At 37.0% G+C, this 24,117-nt stretch overlaps 1 pseudogene; it reads left to right on the top strand.

The window, feature by feature from the left end:
• Nucleotides 1-17,210: 17,210 nt before the first annotated feature.
• The window catches only part of LOC120855430, a 15,284-nt pseudogene continuing 8,377 nt past the window's right edge, over nucleotides 17,211-24,117 (top strand).

Raw genomic sequence — 24,117 nt, 5'->3', positions numbered from 1 at the left:
AAGTAGTCAGCACCACTTCATAAACTTAGTTTTAGTAATGTTTGAGGATTTGAACTCTTCTTCTGACAAAGGGCAAGCAGACTAGAATGTGGTTGTAAGCGGGATGGTAGTAGAGATGGAGAAGGAGTCTTTCTGTTTATGTATTGAAAAGTTGAATTGTTTAGGATGAATTTGATTGGAAGTTGTCTGCTTGGGAACAGAATTCCTGCACTGTATATGAGTTGTTTCTCTCCCTTTCAGATTATTTCCCAGTATTTCCTCCTACTGACGAATAACAGGATCACTGATTGATTCATTAATTCATTCATCAGTATTTGTTGAGCACCTATGTGCTAAACACTATATTATGTTCAGTTCAGTTCAGTTCAGTTCAGTCGTTCAGTCATGTCCAACTCTTTGCGACCCCATGAATCGCAGCACGCCAGGCCTCCCTGTCCATCACCATCTCTCGGAGTTCACTCAGACCCACGTCCATCGAGTCCGTGATGCCATCCAGCCATCTCATCCTGGGTCGTCCCCTTCTCCTCCTGCCCCCAATCCCTCCCAGCATCAGAGTCTTTTCCAATGAGTCAACTCTTTACATGAGGTGTCCAAAGTACTGGAGCTTCAGCTTTAGCATCATTCCTTCCAAAGAAATCCCAGGGCTGATCTCCTTCAGAATGGACTGGTTGGATCTCCTTGCAGTCCAAGGGACTCTCAAGAGTCTTCTCCAACACCACAGTTCAAACACATCAATTCTTCAGCGCTCAGCCTTCTTCACAGTCCAACTCTCACATCCACACATGACCACAGGAAAAACCATAGCCTTGACTAGACAGACTGTAGTCGGCAAAGTAATGTCTCTGCTTTTGAATATACTGTCTAGGTTGATCATAACTTTTCTTCCAAGGAGTAAGCGTCTTTTAATTTCATGGCTGCAGTCACCATCTGCAGTGATTTTGGAGCCCCCCCAAAAAAAGTCTGACACTGTTTCTAGTGTTTCCCCATCTATTTCCCATGAAGTGATGGGGCCAGATGTCATGATCTTCGTTTTCTGAATATTGAGCTTTAAGCCAACTTTTTCACTCTCCTCTTTCACTTTCATGAAAAGGCTTTTTAGCTCCTCTTCACTTTCTGCCATAAGGGTGGGGTAGGTACTGGTAAAACCGGCCATTTTTACATGATAAATGTTTTCTAATTATTTAATGTGTACTTGAGAACAGTTTATAAACGTTGGATTCAAAAATGCCATGTCAGATAAAATTTCTTAAGCTGTTCATTGTGTTAGCCAAATCTTTTGAATCTTAATCATAACTATTTGTTAGTCTTGTTGTTTCAACAATTGAGAGAGATGATGACATCTCCAGTGTAACAGTAACTTTGTCAATTTCTCATTGTAATTCTTTTGAATTTTTCCATACTTTTTTATATAGTTTATATATATATACAGTTTTCCCCTACAATCTGAAAGGAGAGTATTGCTCTGAAACCTTTCATAAGCCAAAAAAATGGCATAAAGCAAAGAGTACCCCCTCACTTTGCAAAAGTTTGCCTTATACCACTTCACTTTTGCCAAAAACCTGTATTAGTACATTTTTTGCTAACTGAAAGAAATACCAAGAGGATTTTCACTTTTACAAAACAACAACAACAACAACACCTTATTGAGGTAAAAAATTGTTAGGCAGTCAATGTAGAAGTCAGAGCTACGTTTCTTTTTCTAATTTCTAATTTCAATTTTAATTTCACACACAAGCATTTTGCTCGTTAAAAGCTATATTTACTCCTTCAGTTTCCAGGCATTCAGAGGAATGCCTTCCTGGTCTGGAGGGTCATAAAACATTCAGACCCAGGACAAGACAATCACTAACTGCTGTCCAGTTTATAAAGGAGGAAAAACTCCAGGTAGGCAATTGGCTTCTAAACACACATCTAGCCCCTCAATAATGGTCTGGGTGTCTTGAGAAAGGGTCAAGGGATGACGTTGCAATGTCTAGAAAAAGCTGAGAAACTGGAGGATCCAAGAGATTCATAAAAATGACAAACTGGATATTGCAACATTTAAACTGATTTGTCAGAAATTACATATATCACATGTCTAACTCTGCGCCAACCAAAAATGAACAGATCAACTCTAATAAAGATATAAAAATGGAGGTTATTCCCACCTTTAGGAGCTCTTTTCACCCCTTCTCAGTATCTATGCTGAGTGCTTTGTATCTCCATCCTTTAAAACAAACTTTGCCTGCATGTGTGTTTGCAGAATTCATTCTTTAACTCCGTGAACAGAACCCGGTTTCCCATTTCATTATCGCACCAATATGGATGTTTGTTAAAAGTGAAGTGGCATAAAATGAACTTTTGGAAAGCAGAAGATACCTGTACAAATACCAGTGTATATACTAGTAAATACTGTGATGTTGGAGAAGACTCTTGAGAGTCCCTGGGACTGAAAGGAGATCCAACCAGTCCACCTTAAAGAAGATCAGTCCTGTATACTCATTGGGAAGACTGATGTTGAAGTTGAAACTCCAATACTTTGGCCACCTGATGCAAAGAGCTGACTCATTTGAAAAGACCCTGATGCTGGGAAAGATTGAGGGTGGGAGGAGAAGGGGACGACAGAGGATGAGATGGTTGGATGGCATCACCAACTCATTGGATATAGGTTTGTGTGGACTCCGGGAGTTGATGATGGACAGAGAGGCCTGGCGTGTTGTGGTTCATGGGGTCAGAAAAAAAGAAAAAATATGATATGCTGTTATATTGAGTAATGTAAAATATGTGTATACATATATATGATATGAATATATAAATTAAATCATATTTTCTCAAGGGCTGACTATATTGTAATTATGTAGTGAAATCTACATATCTACCCTATCTGTATTGATTTTTTTTTTTCCTAAAACTATTTTAAGCTACACTATTATGTGGAAGCCTGCACCAAGCTCACAGGACAAAAATCTCTGGAACTGACCAAGCCCCATAGGAACTGTTGCCACAACCCTCCAGTTCCCTGACCCCATATTAGGTAAAATACTCACCCTATTACCTATCCTATAGCATCCTAACCAATCACTTAATGCCACCATTCCAGTAGGGACTTTCTCTGTCTTGAGGTTATAAAAATTGGCTACCAGCCTGCAAAAGCCTTTCGACTCTCCCTTGAGCAGACCAGCTGTTTTAATCTTGTCTCCTAGTCTAATAAATCTTATTCTCCTCTAATTCTGCCTCAAGTCTAGAAATTCTTTTCAAGCCCATGCTTGGACCATGACATATATATCTATGTATCCAACCTTTAAGTGACTTTATGTTTCATGTGCATTTTGTAAACAACACACAACTGGATTTATTTTTAATCCAAATTGAAAAAAATTATCTCCTGTCCATTTATGTACCTATTTTATGTATATATTTTAGTTTGATTCTTCCGTCTTCATTAGAATTTGTAACACTTAGTATATGCTTTCTTTTCCTTTCTTGTCAGTTTGTTTAAAAATCTTTATCTTCTTTTTAAGAACAAGTGCCTTAGAGAATTCTCATATTCTCTGGTCCCCCCAAACTCCAACCATGTTAACATACTTCCTGCATTCTTCTCTTTTGTTCTGGCTTTACTTATTTATAAGACATCTAATGAAGGCATTTGCTCACACTTACTTTTTTTTTTCTTTTTTCTGGCTGCCAATATTTTTTAGATTTATATCTTTTCTTATTGAAAAGCTGTTCCCAAACAGTTGTTGATGAGGGCTTTTGTGTTGCAAAACTAGTGAAACTTTGAATATTGAGAATTGTTTTAATTTGTTTAACTGTGTTAAAATGCATAGCATAAATATAACCATTTTTAAACACAGACGTATCTCATTTTATTGTGATTCACTTTATTGCACTTGGAAGATATTGTGTTTTTACCAGTTGCAGGTTTGTGGCAACCGAAGTTCTAGTAAGTGTATCCACACCATTTCTCAACAGCATTATATTTAAATTAAGGCATGTTTGGGCTTTCCTTGTGACTCAGCTGGTAAAGAATCCGCCTGCAATGTAGGAGACCTGGGTTTGACCCCTGAGTTGGGAAGATCCCCTGGAGAAGGGAAAGGCTACCCACTCTAGTATTCTGGCCTGGAGAATTCCATGAACTGTATAGTCCATCGGATCGCAAAGAGTCAGACACAACTGAACGACTTTCACTTCACTTCAAGGCAAGTTTACTGTTTTTAAAAAATAATATAATGTTATTTTTACAGTAAACCACAGTATAATGTAAACATAACTCTTATATGCACTGGGAAACCAAAAGGAAAAAAAAAATCATGTCACTTGCTTTATTGTAATCATCTGAAAGCAAACACACAATATATTCAGGGTACACTTGCATACAATTCAAGAGTGTTAAGTATGTTGACTTTGTGCAACTAATCTCCAGAGCTCTTTTCACCCTGCAACAGAAACCCTATATCAATTAGGCAATATTCCTTTATTCCACCTCCCCCCAGATTCTGGCAAATACCAGAAAGCATTAATTTCTGAGTGTAATCATACACCATTTGCAGTTCTGTGGCTGATGTATTTTACTTAACATAAGGTTCCCAAAGTTCATCTATGTTGTAGCATGTGTCAGAATGTCCTTCTTTTTAAGGTGCAGTTATTTTCCATTGTATGTGTATATGACATTTTGTTTATTAATTCATCTATTAATGCCCACATATTGTTTTAGCCTTTTGGCTACTGTGAATAGTACTGCAGTGAACAAGGGTGTGTAAATATTCCCTTAAGATTGTACTTTCACTTCTTGGGGTATATGGGTATATGCCTAGAAGTGGAATTACTGGATCATAAAAATTTTGTTTTTAAGTATTTGAGGACTTGCCATACTGTTTTCCATACAACTGTACTGTGGAGCCTTGTACTAAGGTCACAGGCTAAAAATCTTGGGAATCGACCAAGCCCCATTACAGCTGTTGCCATGAGCCTCCATATCTAAACCAGCCAGTTCCCTGGCCCCACATTATATAAATATCCACCCTTCTATCCATCCTATAGCACCCTAACCAATCACCTAATGCCACGATTCCAGTAGGAATTTTTTTCTTTCTTGAAGCTATAAAAATGGGCTGCAAGCCTGTGAAAGGGTACAGCATCTCCCACTCTAATACACTTTATTCTCTTCTCATTCCAACCCACACATGGACCACAACATGCACTCTTTTACATTCCTGCTGATAGAGCACAAGGATTCCAGTTTCTCCACATTCTCACCAACAATGATTATTTTCTATTTTATTTATATATATATATTTATATATATATATATATATATAGTAGTCATTCTAATGAATGTGATGTGGTAATTCATTATATTTTATTTTAATTTGCATAATGATTATTGTTATTAAGTACTTTCTCATGTGCTTATTGATCATTCATATAGCATCTTTAGAGAAAGATTTATTTCAAATTTTTCATATATTTTCTAATCAAATTGATTTTTCTCACTGAATTATAAGAATTTTTATATATCTGGATATTAATCCCTTTACAGATATATAATTTGCAAATACTTTTTAAAATTCTATATGCTTCCTTTTCACTCTGTTGACTGCTTACTTTAACACATAAAAGTTTTTAATTTTGATGTCCTCGGATTTATCTATTTTTTTGTTGTTGTTGTTTGTTTTTGACTACACACTGAATGTCACATCAAAGAAACCATTGCCAAATCCAATGTCATGAAACTTTCCCTAATGTTTTCTTCTGAGAGTTTCATAGTTTTAACTCATGTTTGGATCATTGACCAACTTGAATTAATTTTTGTATATGGTGTAAGTAAGTATTCAGTTAAATCTTTTGCAGGTGGATATACTAATTACTCAACACCATTAAAAAAAAAAACTGTCCTTTCTTAATTAAATGATCTTGATAACTATGTCAAAAATAATTTGATCATATATGTGAGGGTTCTTTTTCATCCTGTCTGTTTTATTCCATTGGTCTGTTCCATGTATGCCTTTATACCAATACCACACTGTTTTGATTAAAATCAGGAAGTGGGAGACCACCAAATTTAATATTCCTTTCCAAAATTGTCTAGGCTACTTGGAGTTCTTTGACATTCTGTATAAATTTTAGGATGAATTTTTCTCTATCTAAAAAAAAAAAAATGACATTGGTATTTTGGTAGGGATTACATTGACTCTGTAGATCACTTTGTATAGTATTGACACCTTAACAATACTAAGTCTTCCAATTAATGAACACATGATATCTTTCCAAGTATTTGTGACTTTGATTCATTTCAGAAACAGTTTGTAGCTATCAGTATATATGTCTTTTGCCTTCTAAGCTATGTTTATTTCTAACTACTCCATTTGTTTTTTAAGCCATCATAAATTGTATTGTTCCTTAATTTATTTTTCAGATTGCTATTGTATAAAAATATACTGATTTCTTCATGTTTTCTTGTCCTGAAAATTTACTGAATTCATTCATTAGGTCTAATAGTGAGATCTTTAGAGTTTTATGCATATAAAATCATATAGTTTTGAGTTGTTTTTTCTATTATAAGGTAGTGTTCCCTTCTTTTTTTGCATGTGGATATCTACAATCCTCAACACAATTTGTGAAAGAGACTATGCTTTATCCAGTGTATATTCTTGGCACTCTCATAAAAAATCAGTTGACTCAGTTGACTGTATATTCATGGGTTTATTTCCATGTCTCTATTCTATTCCATTTTTCTGTATGACTTTCTTTGTGCCACTACCATACTGTATTACCTATTAGTACAGTTTGTAATATATTTTGAATTCTGGAAATGTGATATTTCCAGTTTTATTTTCTTTTTCAAAATAGTTTTCACTCTTCTGGGTCTTCTGATATTTCATATATATTTTAGGATTTTTTGTTTTAGTTTTTGTGAAAGATGCAATTGAGATTTTGATGTAGATATCATTGAATCTGTAGGTAATTTTGAGTAGTATGGACAATCAATGAACACAGGATATCTTTCCATTTATTTCTTTCTCCTTTAATTTCTTTCTTCAATATTTGCAGTTTCTAGTGTACAAGTGTTTTGTGTACTTGGATATGTTTATTCCTAAGCATTTTATTCTTTTCAATGCTATTATACTGAGATTGTTTTCTTAATTTCCTTTTGAAACACTTTGGCTGTGGTTCAGGAACTGTGAAGAGCTCCAGTACCATTGTACTTTATATCTCAGCACAAAGAATACAGTGAGAGCAAAGTGATAGATAAGAAGTGATTTATTAGAATAAGATGCTTGTGAGATTTTCTCCAAGCTAGGCTTCAAAGTACCTGAACTGAGAACTTCCAGATGTACTAGTTGGATTTAGAAAAGGCAGAGGAACCAGAGATCAAATTGCCAACATCCATTGGATCATAGAAAAAGCAAGAGAATTCCAGAAAAAAAAAAAAAAAACATCTACTTCTGCTTCATTGACTATGCTAAAGCTTTTGACTGTGTGGATCATAAGAAACTGTGGAAAATTCTTCAAGAGATGGCAATACCAGCCCACCTTACCTGCCTCCTGAGAAATATGTATGCAGATCAAGAAGCAACAGTTAGAACCAGATTTGGAACAATGGACTGGTTCCAAATTTCAAAAGGAGCAGCTATATATAGTCACCCTGCTTATTTAACTTATATGTAGAGTATATCATGTGAAATGCTGGGCTGGATGAAGCACAAGCTGGAATCAAGACTGCTAGAAGAAATATCAATAACCTTAGATATGCAGATGACACCTTATGGCAGAAAGCAAAAAGGAACTAAAGAGTCTCTTGATGAAACTGAAAGAGGAGAATGAAAAAGCTGGCCTAAAACTCAATATTCAGAAAACAAAGATCATGGCATCCATTCCTATCACTTCATGGCAAATAGATGGGGAAACAGTGGAAACATTGAGAGACTTTATTTTCTTGGGCTCCAAAATCACTGCAGATGGTGACTGAAGCCATGAAATTAAAAGACTTTTGCTCCTTTGAAGAAAAACTATGACCAATCTAGACAACATATTAAAAAGCAGAGACATTACTTTGCTAACAAAGGTCTATCTAGTCAAAGCTATGGTTTTTCCAGTAGTCATGTATGGATGTGAGAGTTGGACCATAAAGAAAGTTAAGTGCCAAAGAATTGATGCTTTTGAATTGTGATGTTGGAGAAGACTCTTGAGAGTCCCTTGGACAGTAAGGAAATCAAACCAGTCCATTCTCAAAGAGATCAAACCAGTCAATCCTAAAGGAAATCAGTCCTGACCATTCATTGGAAGGACTGATGCTGAAGCTGAAACTCCCATATTTTGTCCACTGATGCAAAGAACTGACTCATTGGAACAGACCCTGATGCTGGGAAAGATTGAAGGCAAGAGGACAAGGGGATGACAGAGAAGGAAATGGTTGGATGGCATCACCGACTTGATAGATGTGAATTTGAGCAAGCTCCAGGAGTTGGTAATGGACACGAAGCCTGGTGGGTTACAGTCCATGAGGTTGCAAAGAGTCAGATACTACTGAGCAACTGAACTGAGCTGAGATTTACAAGGGGCTTCCTGGTGGTTCAGGTGGTAAAGAATCTGCCAGCAATGTGGGAGATCCAGGTTTGATTCCTGAGTTGGGAAGCTCCCTAGGAGAAAGGAATGACTACTCACTCCAGTATTCTTGCCTGGAGAAATCCATGGACAGAGGACCCTAATGAGCTACAGTCCATGGGGTGGCAAAGAGTTGGACACAACTGAGCAGATGGGCAAGAAATCCCACATCTGCAAATTTAATGGGCTACAGTTTTATAATCAAAGGAGAGGTGGGCAGGGGGAGAACTTCTATGTCTTTCTTGAGTAGATATCATGTTTCCATCATGAACTCCTCCTCCAGGTTGGGCAAAGGAGGTTTCTCCCTACATAGTCAAACTAGGTCGGTCCACAAATTATTGTTTGTGTGCAAAGACCATGTCCTCAAGATCGCTAACTTATTGAGCTCACTGAGCAGTAGGTGGGTCTCATACCACCATTGTTTTATTGTTTGGGGGCATGTCTTACATTTCAGTTGCATGGTTATGTTGCTAAGCAACCCTGCTTGGTTTTGTTGTTAAGCAAACCTGCTTTCTTGAGTAATCATTAACTTACAGGGGTCTCTGATTTTTTTTGTTTATAATTTCCTAGTGGGCTTAGCTATTTAATCACCTATTTTGTCCCTTCACTTTGTCCCTATCACTTTTTGGATGATTCATTCTTATTATGTAAAAAAGAGCAACTGATATCTGTATGTTAACTTTGTGTCCTTTAACTTGACTGAATTTGTTTATTAGTGCTAAGATTTTGGCAGAGTCTTTAAAGTTTTCTATATATAGGGTCATCTGCAAACACAGGTAATTTTATGTCTTCCTTTTTAATGTGAATGGATTCTTTCTTTTGTCTTAATTGCTTTGGCTAGGATTTTCAGTGATATATTGATGAGAAGTGGTAAGAATGGGCAAACTTCTCTTGTTCCTGAACTTAGAGATATGCTTCCAGCTTTTGAACATTAAGCATGAAGTTTAGCCATGGGATGGTAATATATGCCTTTATTATATTGAAGTGGTTTTCTTCCATTCACAGTTTGTTGAGAATTCACAAAAGGTTATTGAATATTCAATAAATTTCTGCATTTATTGAAATGATAATATAATTTTTGTCCTTTTTTTTCTCTTAATGTATATTTCTCTTAATGTACATTGATCAATTTTCATATGGTAAAACTTCCTTGCCTTCTTGACATAAATCCCACTAAGTGATGCTGTATGATACTTTCAATGTGCTATTGTATTGTTTATTATATTATTGAGGATTTTTGCATCAATATTTGTCAGGGACATTGATGTGTTGTTTTCTTTTCTGGTAATGCTTCTGTCTAGCTTTTTTATCAGGTGATATTAAGAGATTTTAAATTTTTATTCAACTTCTTTATCTGTTATTGATGTTCAGATTTTCTAGTTTTTAATGATTAAGTCTGGGAGGGTTGTCTGTTTCTAGGAATTTATCCTTTCACTTATGTCATACAAATTTTGGTGTACAATTGTTCATATTAGTCTCAGATCTTTTTATTTCTGTGACATCAGTGGTAATGTCCCCTTTTCATTAATAATCTTATTTGAGTCTTCTCTTTTTTCTTAGTCTAGCTAAAAGTTGGTCAGTTTTATCTCTTCAGAATATAACTTATTTTAATTAATTTTCTCTATTGTTTTCTAATATCTATTTTGTTTATCCTACCATTTTTTCTCTTCTTTTGGCTTTGGATTTTGGATAGTTTATTCTTCCTCCTTTTTCCACTTCCTTGAGGTGTCAAATTAGGTTGTTGATTTGAAAGCTTTCTTATTTGTAAGGGTGTGTATCTGTAAATTTTTCTTTTAGAGCTGCTTTCACTGCATCCAGTGAAATGATATTTTGTGCTTTCATTTCTCTAAATATTTTATAATTTTTCTTGTGATTTTTTTTTGATTAATTGCTTGTTTGAAAGTGTGCTGTTTAATTCTACATGCATGGATTTCTGCAAAGTCATTGTCATTTCTTTTCTGCTACTGATTTCTAGCTTTATTCCATTTTGATTGGAAAATACATATTATTTCAAACTTTTACATTTATTAATACTTATTTTGTGGTCTAATTTATTGTATACTCTGGACAGTGTTCCATGTGCACTTGAGAAAAATGTTTTTTCCACTGTTGTTGGGTGGAGTGTTCTGTGTATATTTCTTAGGCTTGATTTGTCTGTAGTGCTACATCATTATTGATCTTCTGTCTGGTTTAAATCATTATTGAAAGTCGAGTGTTGAAGTTCAGTATTATCATTTTAGAGAAGTCTATTGCTTCCTTCAAATTTGTTAATATCTGCTCCCTGTGTTTAGATATTCTGATGTTTGAAGCATACATTTTATAATTATTGTATCTTCTTGGTGAATTGACCCACTTATCACTATACAATGTGTTTCTTTGACTTTTGTAGCAGTTTTTAATCTTAAACTTAACCTTGTCTGATATTAACATAGACACCTCTGCTGTTTTTTGGTTATTATTGCATGGAATGTCTTTTTCCATCCTTTCAATTTCGACCTATGTATGCCCTCAGATCTAAAGTTGATCTCTTGTAGACTGCATGGTTGAATCTTGATTTTTCAAAATTCGTACTGCCAATAACGCTTTTCAATATTTTAAAGAATTTAACTTAACCCATTAGTTTAATCCATTTATATTTAAACTAATTACTTCTAAATAAGGACTTACAATTGCCATTGTGTTATTTGCTTTCTATATGTCTTAAAATATCTTTGAATCTCATTTAGTACTCCCTTACTGTTTTCCTTTGTGTTTAGATGAATTTTTGTACTAATGTATTTTGATTCTCTTCTCACTTCCGTTTCTGTATGTTCAATGGTTATTTTCTTTGTGGTCACCATGCGGATTACAAAAAAACAATCTCAAACTTATAGCAATCTATTTAAATGGATAAAAGCTTAATTTTAATCATATACAAAAGTTCTATACCTTTTGAGCTCCATACATATATTTATGTAATTGATGTAACAAATATACATCTTTATATACTTTATATATATATATGTAAAGCATATATATATACTTTATATATATATATCATTATATATATTAACACAGATTTATAATTTTTATGCTTTTATCTTTTAAATCCTAAAATAATTAAAGACATAGAGTTACAGACTTAAATTGTTATAATACAAACTTTACTATTTGTCCAATATATTTACTTCAGCAGAGAAATTTATATTTTTGGATGGGTTTAAATAACTATGTAGTACCCTTTGTTTCAGTTTGAAAAACTCCTTTTATTATGTTTTTTTGCAGGGGAGGTCTGGTAGTAGTGAATTCTTCAGTTTGCATTTATCTAGATAGTCCTGACTTTCTCAATTATGAAGACAGACTTGTAAGACATAGAATTCTTGAGTGACAGATTTTTCCTTCAGTACTTTATAGATCATCCCACTACCATCAGGCCTGTAAGGCTTATGCTGAGAAATCTGCCAATAATTTTATTTAAGCTGTCTTGTAAGTGATAAGTTGCATTTCACTTCTGCTCAAGATTGTCTTTGACTAGCCAGATTCATCAAGAAAAAAGAGGAGGAAAATCAAATCAACAAAGTTAGAAATGAAAAAGGAGAGGTTACAACAGACAACATGGAAATACAAAGGATCACAAGAGAATATTATGAGCAACTATATGCTAATAAAATGGACAGCCTAGAAAAAATGGACATATTCTTAGAAAAGTTCAACCTCCCAAGACTGAACCAGAAAAGAATAGAAATTATGAATAAGCCAATTACAAGCACTAAAATAGAAATGGTGATCAAAAATCTCCCCAAAAACAAAGCCCAGGGCCAGATGGTTTCACAGGGGAATTCTATCAAATATTTAGACAAGAAATAATGCCTGTTTTTCTGAAATTCTTCCCAAAAATATGTAGAGGAAGGAACACTTCCAGACTCATTCTACAAGGCCACAATCACCCTGATACCAAAACCAGCCATGGAGAACACAAAAAAGAAAATTACAAGCCAATATCACTGGTGAACACAGACGCAAAAACCTTCAACAAAATTCTATGAGACAGAATTCAACAACACATAAAAAGCTCATGCATCATGATCAAGTTGGGTTTATTCCAGGGATGCAAGGATTCCTCAATACATACAAATCAATCAATGTGACACACCATATTAACAAACTGAAGGATAAAAGCTATATGATAATTTCAATAGATGCAGAAAAAGCCTTTGACAAAATTCAGCATTCAGTTATGATAAAAACGCTTAAAAAACTTGGCTTAGAGGGAACCTACCTCAACACAGTAAAGGCCATATATGAACAAGCCCACAGCAAACATTCTCAATGGTGAAAAACTAAAAGCATTCTCATTAAGATCAGGGACAAGACAAGGGTGTCCACTATCACCACTATTACTCAACATAGTTTTGGAAGTCCTAGCTATGGCAATTAGAGAAGAAAAAGAAATAAAAGGAATCCAGATCAGAAAAGGAGAAGTAAAACTCTCACTGTTTGCAGATGATATGATACTATACATAGAAAACCCAAAAGAAACTATCAGAAAATTACTAGAGCTGTGAATTTAGCATCAGCAAAGTCATAGGATACAAGAACAGTACACAAATCACTTGCATTCCTATATACTAACAATGAAAAATCAAAAAGAGAAGTTAATCAATCACATTCACTACTGCAACAAAAAGAATAAAATATCTGGGATAAGCCTACCTAAGGTGACAAAAGAATTTTATACAGAGAACTATAAGACACTGATGAAAGAAATCAAAGATGACATAAACAGATGGAGAGATACTCCATGTTCCTGGGTAGGAAGATTCAATATTGTGAAAATGACTATATTACCAAATGCAATCTACAGATTCAATGTGATCGTTATCAAATTACCAATGGCATTTTTCAGAGAACTAGAACAAAAATTTTTACAATTTATATGAAAACACAAAAGACTCCAAATAGCCAAAGAAGTCTTGAGAAAGAATGGAGCTGGAGGAAGCAACCTTCCTGATTTCAGACTATAATACAAAGCTACAGTCATCAAGACAGTATGGTTCAATTCAGTTCAGTTCAGTCACTCAGTCGTGTCTGACTCTTTGCGACCCCATGAATAGCAACATGCCAGGCCTCCCTGTCCATCACCATCTCCCGGAGTTCACTCAGACTCACGTCCATAGAGTCAGTGATGCCATCCAGCCATCTCATTCTCTGCCGTCCCCTTCTCCTCCTGCCCTCAATCCCTCCTAGCATCAGAGTCTTTTCCAATGAGTCAACTCTTCGCATGAGGTGGCCAAAGTACTGGAGTTTCAGCTTTAGTATCATTCCTTCCAAAGAAATGCCAGGGCTGATCTCCTTCCAAAAGGACTGGTTGGATCTTCTTGCAGTCCAAGGGAGTCTCAAGAATCTTTTCCAATACCACAGTTCAAAAGCATCAATTCTTCAGCGCTCAGCTTTCCTCACAGTCCAACTCTCACATACATACATGACCACTGGAAAAAACATGGCCTTGACTAGACAGACCTTTGTAGGAAAAGTAATGTCTCTGCTTTACAATATGTTATCTAGGTTGGTCATAACTTTTCTTCCAAGGAGTAAGCGTCTTTTAATTTCATGGCTGCAGTCACCATCTGCAGTTATTTTGGAGCCCCCAAAAAATAAAGTCTGTCACTGTTTCCACTGTTTCCCCATCTATTTCCCATGAAGCGATGGGACCAGATGCCATGATCTTCGTTTTCTGAATGGTGAGCTTAAGCCAACGTTTTCACTCTCCTCTTTCACTTTCATCAAGAGGCTTTTTAGTTCCTCTTCACTTTCTGCCGTAAGAGTGGTGTTATCTGCATATCTGAGGCGATTGATATTTCTCCCTGCAATCTTGATTCCAACTTGTGCTTCATCCAGCCCAACATTTCTCATGATGTACTCTGCATAGAAGTTAAATAAGCATGGTGACAATATACAGCCTTGACCTACTCCCTTTCCTATTTGGAACCAGTCTGTTGTTCCATGTCCAGTTCTAACTGTTGTTTCCTGACCTGCAGACAGGTTTCTCAAGAGGCATGTCAGGTGGTCTGGTATTCCCATCTCTCTCAGAAATTATCACAGTTTATTGTGATCCACACAGTCAAAGGCTTTGGCATAGTCAATAAAGCAGAAATAGATGTTTTTCTGGAACTCTCTTGCTTTTTCCATGATCCAGCAAATGTTGGCAATTTAATCTCTGGTTCCTCTGCCTTTTCTAAAACCAGCTTCAACATGAGGAATTTCACGGTTCACGTATTGCTGAAGCCTGGCTTGGAGAATTTTGAGCATTACTTTACTAGCGTGTGAGATGAGTACAGTTGTGTGGTAGTTTGAGCATTTTCGGCATTGCTTTTCTTTGGGATTGGAATGAAATCTGATCTTTTCCAGTCCTGTGGCCACTGTTGAGTTTTCCAAATTTGCTGGCATATTGAGTGCAGTAATTTCACAGCATCATCTTTCAGGATTTGAAATAGCTCAACTGGAATTCCATCACCTCCACTAGCTTTGTTCATAGTGATGCTTTCCAAGGCCCACTTGACTTCACATTCCAGGATGTCTGGCTCTAGGTGAGTGATCACACCAGTACGGTACTGGCACAAAGACATAAATATAAACCAATGGAACAAGATGGAGTTCTGTTCAGTTCTGTCATTCAGTCGTGTCTGACTCTTTGCCACCCCATGAACCACAGCACTCCATGCCTCCCTGTCCATCACCAACTCCCGGAGTTCAACCAAACTCATGTCCACTGGGTCGGTGATGCCATCCAACCATCTCATCCTCTGTCGTCCCCTTCTCCTCCTGCCCTCAATCTTTCCCAGCATCAGGGTCTTTTCAAATGAGTCAGCTCTTTGCATCAGGTGGCCAAGTATTGGAGTTTCAGCTTCAACATCAGTCCTTCCAATGAACACCCAGGACTGATCTCCTTTAAGAACTAGATAGAGAGTCCAGAGATAAACCCATGTATCTATGGGTACCTTATTTTCAACAAGTGAGGCAAGAATATATAATGGGGCAAAGATTACCTCATATAACTGGTGCTGGGAAAACTGGACAGCTATAAGCAAAAGAATGAAATTAGAATACTTCCTAAAGCCATACACAAAAATAAACTCAAAATAGATTAAAAACCTAAATGTAAGACCAGGTGTTATAAAACTCTCAGAGGAAAACATAGGCAGAACCCTCAATGACATAAATCAAAACAAGATCTTCCATGACCCACCATCTAGATTAATGGAAATAAAAACAAAAATAAATAAGTGGGACCTAATTAAGCTTAAAGATTTTGCATGGCAAACGAAACTACAAACAAGGTGAAAAGACAACACTCAGAATGGGAGAAGATAATGGCAAAGGAAACAACTGACAAAGAATTAATTTTCAAAATATACAAACAGATGATATAACCCAATACCAGGAAAAAAATAAAAAAAGAGAAAAACAATTGAGAAGTGGGGAAAAGACCTAAACAGACATTTCTCCAAAGAAGACATACAGATGGCTTACAAACACATGAAATGATACTTAAGATCACTATTAGAGAAATGTAAACCAAAACCACAATGAGATACCACTTCACACCAGTCAGAATCGTCATCATCAAAAAGTCTATAAACAATAAATGCTGGAGAGGGTGTGGAGAAAAGGGAACCCTCTTGCATTGCTGGTGGGAATGTAAATTGATACAGCCACTATGTAAGATTGTATGGAGATTCCTTTAAAAACTAGGAACAATACTACCATATGACCCAGCAATCCCATTCCTAGGCATATACTCTGAGGAAACTAAAACTGAAAAAGACACATGTATCCCAATGTTCACTGCAGCATTGCAGACTCTGATGCTGGGAAAGATTGAAGGAGGAGAAGAGGCGACAGAGGATGAGATGGTTGGATGGCGTCACCAACTCGATGGGCATGAGTTTGAGCAAATTCTGGGAGCTGGTGATCGATAAGGAAGCCTGGTATGCTGCAATCCATGGGGTCACAAAGAGTCGGGCACAACTGAGCAACTGAACTAAACTGAACTGGTTAATAGCCACAAGTCTGCTTACCATCATTACAATACTGTTGACTCCCAATTTTACCCACCCTACAATCCATTTTCCTGCTGGTAGACCTTAAACTGGGACTTCCCTGGTGGCTCAGAGGTTAAAACATCTGCCTCCAATGCGGGAGACCTGGGTTCGATCCCTGGGTTGGGAAGATTCCCTGGAGAAGGAAATGGCAACCCACTCCAGTATTCTTGCCTGGAAAATCCCATGGATGGAGGAGCCTGGTAGGCTACAGTCCATGGGGTCACAAAGAGTCAGACACGACTGAGCGACTTCACCTCACCTCACCTCAGACCTTAAACTGTTCTTATCTATATGTTTGGTTTTGATGGTTTGTTCAGATTTCACATATGAGTGAAATCATATAGTATTTTTATTTTTTGGTCTAAAGCAATTCACTTAGAATAACACCTTCAAGATTCATCCTTATTACAAATGGAAGGATTTTATACTTCTTTATTGCCCAGTAGAATTCTACTAGTATATGTAACCCACATCCTTTATTTTTTATCTATACATCATTAAAAACCTAGATCATTTCATATCTTGGCCTTTGTAAATAACGCTGCAATGAACATAGGATTGCATATATCTTTTCAGGTAAGTGTTTTACTTGTCCTTTAGATAATACCCAGTAGTGAAATAGCTGGGTCATGTGATTGTTCTGTTTTTATTTTAGTTTTTTGAGGAAATTTCAGTTTTCTGGAGTAGATGCACTATTTATAGACCAATCAACAGTGTATTAGTGTTCACTTTTCTCCACGTACTCTCCAATATTAGTTCATTCTTACCTTTTTGATAATAGTCTTTATAACAAATAACTGTGAAGTGATAAGTTATTGTGGTTTTGATTTGCATTTCTCTTGTTGAACATCTTTTCACAGGCTTGTTGGACTTCTGTATATCTTCTTTGGAAAACTGTCCATTCAGATTCTCTACTTATTCTTTAACCAAGTTCTTTCATTCTTGTTGTTGTGAGTTGTATCAGTTCACTTGAATTCAGTCATTCAGTCATATTGACTCTTTGCGATCCCATGGACTGCAACACACCAGGCCTCCCAGTCCATTGCCAACTCCCTGAGTATACTCAAACTCATGTCCATTGAGTCAATGATGTCACCCAACCATCTCATCCTTTGTTGTCTCCTTCTCCTCCAGCCTTCAATCTTTCAGGCATCAGGGTCTTTTCAAATAAGTCAGCTCTTCATATCAGGTGGCCAAAGTACTGGAGTTTCAGCTTCAGCATCAGTTCTTCCAAAGAATATTCAGGACTGATCTCCTTTAGGATGGACAGGTTAGATCTCCTTGCTGCCCAAGGGACTCTAAAGAATCTTCTCCAACACCGCAGTTCAAAAGCATCAATTCTTTGGCACTCAGCTTTCTTTATGGTCCAAATTTCACATCCATACATGACTACTGGAAAAAAATAGCTTTGACTAGATGGACCTTTGTTGGCAATGTAACATCTCTGCCTTTTAATATTCTGTCTATGTTGGTCATAACTTTTATTCCAAGAAGCAAGCATCTGCAGTGATTTTGGAGCCCCCCCAAAGTAAAGTCTCTCATTGTTTCCACTTTTCCCCCGTCTATTTTCCATGAATTGATGGGACCAGATTCCAAGAACTTAGTTTTCTGAATGTTGAGTTTTAAGCCAACTTTTTCACTCTCCTCTTTCACTTTCACAGTTCACGTACTGCTGAAGCCTGGCTTGGAGAATTTTTAGCATTATTAGCATGTGTTGCTACTGCTGCTAAGTCACTTCAGTCGTGTCCAACTCTGTGTGACCCCATAGATGCAGCCCACTAGGCTCCCCCATACCTGGGATTCTCCAGGCAAGAACAGTGGAGTGGGTTGCCATTTCCTTCTCCAGTGCATGAAAGTGAAAAGTTAAAGGGAAGTCACTCAGTCACATCTGACTCTTTGCGACCCCATTGACAGCAGCCCAACAGGCTCCTCTGTCCATGGGATTTTCCAGGCAAGAGTACTGGATTGGGGTGCCATCACCTTCTCCTATTAGCATGTGAGATGAGTGCAGTTGTGAGATAGTTTGAGCATTCTTTGGAATTGTCTTTCTTTGGGATTGGAATTAAAACTGACCTTTTCCAGTCCTGTGGCCACTGCTGAGTTTTCCAAATTTGCTGGCATATTGAGTGCAGAACTTTCACAGCATCATCTTCCAGGATTTGAATTAGCTCAACTGGAATTCCATCACCTCCACTAGCTTTGTTCGTAGTGATGCTTTGGAAGGCCCACTTGACTTCACATTCCAGGATGTCTGCCTCTAAGTGAATGATTACACCATTGTGATTTTCTTGGTCATGAAGATCTTTGTTGTACAGTTCTTCTGTGTATTCTTGCCACCTGTTTTTAATATCTTCTGCTTCTGTTAGGTCCAGACGATTTCTGTCCTTTATCGAGCCCATCTTTGCATGTAATGTTCCCTTGTATCTCTAATTTTCAACAAGAGATCTCTAGTCTTTCCCATTCTGTTGTTTTCCTCTATTTCTTTGCATTGATCACTGAGGAAGGCTTTCTTATTTCTTCATGCTATTCTTTGGAACTCTGCATTCAAATGGGTATGTCTTTCCTTTGCTTTTCCCTTTTCTTTTCACAGCTATTTGTAAGGCCATTTTGCCTTTTTGCAAAGCCAAGTGGGAGGGATGGGGGAGGCGATAAGTTGCAGCGACCCTGTTCACCAAACACCTGGTCACCTGAGCTGCTTGGACCTGGGAAGGGCACAAAACACAGGCCCAACCAAGTCTGCGCCTCTGAGGACTACCTGAGTACCTGAACCTGAGCAGCTTAGACCTGGGAGGTGCATACAGCCCAGGGCCAGCCTCAAACAGTTCCCAGCAGAGCAACCTAGAGCCTAAGCAGTGTAGACAGGAAAAGCAAACACGCTGTGAGCATGAGCAAACCCAGTGCGGCTGAGACACTGTGAGTGCACACCAGTGTTATTTGTTTGCAGCATCCCTCCCTCCCTACAGCACTACTGAACAAGTGAGCCTAAAAAAGTGCCCACCACCACCTCCTTGCATCAGGGTGGAAATTAGACACTGAAGAGACCAGCAAACAGAAGCTAAAACAAAGGGAACCTCGTTGGAAGTGACAGGTGCAATAGATTAAAACCCCGTAGTTAGTACCAACTACATAGGAAGAGGCCTATACATCTTGAGAAATATAAGCAGAATCAAGGAACTATCTGAAAATGAACTGACCCCACACTGCCAACAACAATACCAGAGAAAGTCCTAGATATATTTTTAATATTTTTACTATCATCCTTCAATTTTCATTTTTATAACCTACTATTACTTTGCCAAAAAAAAAAAAAAGAAAAGAGGGAGAGACCCTATTTTTTAAAGCAAACTTCATATATATATATATGTTTTATAATTTTTGTGACTTTTTTTCTTCAATATTGAATTTTTGAAAATCCAACCTCTACTCTAGATTTTTAATCTTTGATTTTTGGTATTTGTTATCAATTTTGTACCTTTAAGAACCCAATCTTCAGTGCCCATTTTTACTTGGGCGTGAGATTACTGGCTTGACTGCTCTCTCCCCCTTTGGACTCTCCTTTTACTCCACCAAGTCGCCTCTATCTCTTCCCTCCCCCTTCTCTTCTCTACCCAACTCTGTGAATCTCTTTGTGTGTTCCAGACAGTGGAGAACACTTAGGGAACTGATTACTGGCTGGATCTGTCTCTCTCCTTTTGATTCCCCCCTTTATCCTCCTGGCCGCCTCTGTCTCCTTCGTCTCTCTTGTCTTCTCTGTATAACTCCATGAACATCTCTGAGCGCTCCAGACTGTGGAGCTCACATAAGGAAGTGATTACTGGCTAGCTTTCTCTCTCCTCTTTTGATTCCACCTCATCTCATCCTGGTCACCTCTATCTCCCTCCTCCCTCTTCTCTTCTCCATGTAACTCTGTGAACCTCTCTGGGTGTCCCTCACTGTGGAGAAACTTTTCATCTTTAACCTAGATATTTTATCAATGGTGCTGTATAGATGGAGAAGTATTGAAGCTACTGTAAAAATAAGACTGAAAATCAGAAGCAGGAGGCTTAAGTCCAAATCCGGAGAACACCATAGAACTCCTGACTCCAGGGAACATAAATCGACAGGAGTTCATCAAACGCCTCCATACCTACACTGAAACCAAGCACCACCCAAAGGCCAACAAGTTCCAGAGCAAGACATACCATGCAAATTCTCCAGCAACACAGGAACATAGCCCTGAGCTTCAATATACTGGCTGCCCAAAGTCACACCAAACCCACTGACATCTCATAACTCTTTACTGGACACTTAATTGTACTCCAGAGAGAAGAAATCCAGCTCCATTCACCAGAACACCAACACAAGCTCCCCTAACCAGGAAACCTTGACAAGCCACCCATATAACCCTACCCACAGTGAGGAAACTCCATGATAAAGAGAATTCCACAAACTGCCAGAATACAGAAAGGCCACCCCAAACAGCAATATAAACAAAATGAAGAGACAGAGGAATACCCAGCAGGTAAAAGAACAGGATAAATACCCACCAAACCAAACAAAAGAGAAAGAGATATGGAATCTACCTGATAAAGAATTCTGAATAATGATAGTGTAAATGATCCAAACTCTTGAAAACAAAATGGAATCACAGATAAATAGCCTGGAGACAAGGATTGAGAAGACGCTTGAAAGGTTTGACAAAGACCTAGAAGAAATGAAAAAGAGCCAGTATATAATGAATAATGCAATAAATGAGATCAAAAACACTCTGGAGGGAACAAATAGTAGAATAATGGAGGTAGAAGATAGGATTAGTGAGGTAGAAGATAGAATGGTGGAAATAAATGAATCAGAGAGGAAAAAAGAAAAATGAATTAAAAGATATGAGGACAATCTCAGAGACCTCTGGGACAATGGTAAACGCCCCAACATTTGAATCATAGGAGTCCTAAAAGAAGAAGACAGAAAGAAAGACCATGAGAAAATACTTGAGGAGATAATAGTTGAAAACTTCCCTAAAATGGGGAAGGAAATAATCACCCAAGTCCAAGAAACCCAGAGAGTCCCAAACAGGATAAACCCAAGGCAAAACACCCCAAGACACATATTAATCAAATTTAAAAAGATCAAACACACAGAACAAATATTAAAAGCAGCAAGGGGAAAACAACAAATAACACACAAGGGGATTCCCATAAGAATAACAGCTGATCTTTCAATAGAAACTCTTCAGGCCAGGAGGGAATGGCAGGACATATTTAAAGTGATGAAAGAAAATAACCTACAGCCCAGATTACTGTACCCAGCAAGGATCTCATTCAAATATGAAGGAGAAATCAAAAGCTTTACAGACAAGCAAAAGCTGAGAGAATTCAGCACCACCAAACCAGCTCTCCAACAAATGCTAAAGGATTTCTCTAGACAGGAAACCCAACAAGGGTATATAAACTCGAACCCAAAACAATAAAGTAAATGGCAATGGGATCATACTTATCAATAATTACCTTAAACATAAATGGATTGAATGCCCCAACCAAAAGACAAAGACTGGCTGAATGGACACAAAAACAAGACCCCTATATATACTGCCTACAAGAGACCCACCTCAAAACAGGGGACACAAACAGACTGAAAGTAAAGGGCTGGAAAAAGCTATTCCACACAAATAGAGACCAAAAGAAAGCAGGAGTAGTAATACTCATATCAGATAAAATAGACTTTAAAACAAAAGCTGTGAAAAGAGACAAAGAAGGACACTATATAATATCAAAGGATCAATCCAAGAAGAAGACATAACAATTATAAATATATGTGTACCCAACATAGGAGCACCACAATGTGTAAGACAAATGCTAACAAGTATGAAAGGGGAAATTAACAATAATACAATAATAGTGGGAGACTTTAACACCCCACTCACACCTATGGATAGATCAACTAAACAGAAAATTAACAAGGAAACACAAACTTTAAATGATACAATAGACCAGTTAGACTTAATTGATATCTATAGGACATTTCACCCCAAAACAATGAATTTCACCTTTTTCTCAAGTGCACACGGAACCTTGTCCAGGATAGATCACATCCTGGGCCATAAATCTAGCCTTGGTAAATTCAAAAAAATGGAAATCATTCCAAGCATCTTTTCTGACCACAATGCAGTAAGATTAGATCCCAATTACAGGAGAAGAACTATTAAAAATTCCAACATATGGAGGCTGAACAACACACTTCTGAATAACCATCAAATCATGGAAGAAATAAAAAAAAGAAATCAAAATATGCATAGAAACGAATGAAAATGAAAATACAACAACCCAAAACCTGTGGGATACTGTAAAAGCAGTGCTAACAGGAAAGTTCATAGCAATACAGGCATACCTCAAGAAACAAGAAAAAAGTCAAATAAATAACCTAACTCTACACCTAAAGCAACTAGAAAAGGAAGAAATGAAGAACCCCAGGGTTAGTAGAAGGAAAGAAATCTTAAAAATTAGGGCAGAAATAAATGCAAAAGAAACAAAAGAGACCATAGCAAAAATCAACAAAGCCAAAAGCTGGTTATTTGAAAGGATAAATAAAACTGACAAACCATTAGCCAGACTCATCAAGAAACAAAGGGAGAAAAAACAAATCAATAAAATTAGAAATGAAATTTGAGAGATCACAACAGACAACACAGAAATACAAAGGATCAGAAGAGACTACTATCAGCAATCATATGCCAATAAAATGGACAACTTGGAAGAAATGGGCAAATTCTTAAAAAAGTACAACTTTGCAAAACTGAACCAGGAAGAAATAAAAAATCTTAACAGACCCATCCCAAGCACAGAAACTGAAACTGTAATCAGAAATCTTCCAGCAAACAAAAGTCCAGGTCCAGATGGCTTCACAGCTGAATTCTACCCAAAATTTAGAGAAGAGCTAACACCTATCCTACTCAAGCTCTTCCAGAAAATTACAGAAGAAGGTAAACTTCCAAACTCATTATATCAGGCCACCATCACCCTAATACCAAAATCTGACAAAGATGCCACAAAAAAGAAAATTACAGGCCAATATCACTAATGAACATAGATGCAAAAATCCTTAACAAAATTCTAGCAATCAGAATCCAACAACACATTAAAAAGATCATACACCATGACCAAGTGGGCTTTATCCCAGGGATGCAAGGATTCTTTAATATCCACAAATCAATCAATGTAATACACCACATTAACAAACTGAAAAATAAAAGCCATATGATTATGTTAATAGATGCAGAGAAAGCCTTTGACAAAATTCAACATCCATTTATGATAAAAACTCTCCAGAAAGCAGGAATAGAAGGAACAAACCTCAACATAATGAAAGCTATATATGACAAACCCACAGCAAACATTATCCTCAATGGTGAAAAATTGAAAGCATTTCCCCTAAAGTCAGGAACAAGACAAGGGTGCCCACTTTCACCACTACTATTCAA

The sequence above is a fragment of the Oryx dammah genome, unplaced genomic scaffold (assembly GCF_014754425.2).
Source record: "Oryx dammah isolate SB20612 unplaced genomic scaffold, SCBI_Odam_1.1 HiC_scaffold_28, whole genome shotgun sequence".
Lineage (NCBI taxonomy): Eukaryota > Metazoa > Chordata > Mammalia > Artiodactyla > Bovidae > Oryx > Oryx dammah.
Note: the sequence above shows the minus strand (reverse complement) of the source record. Positions and strands in the feature narration are given on the sequence as shown.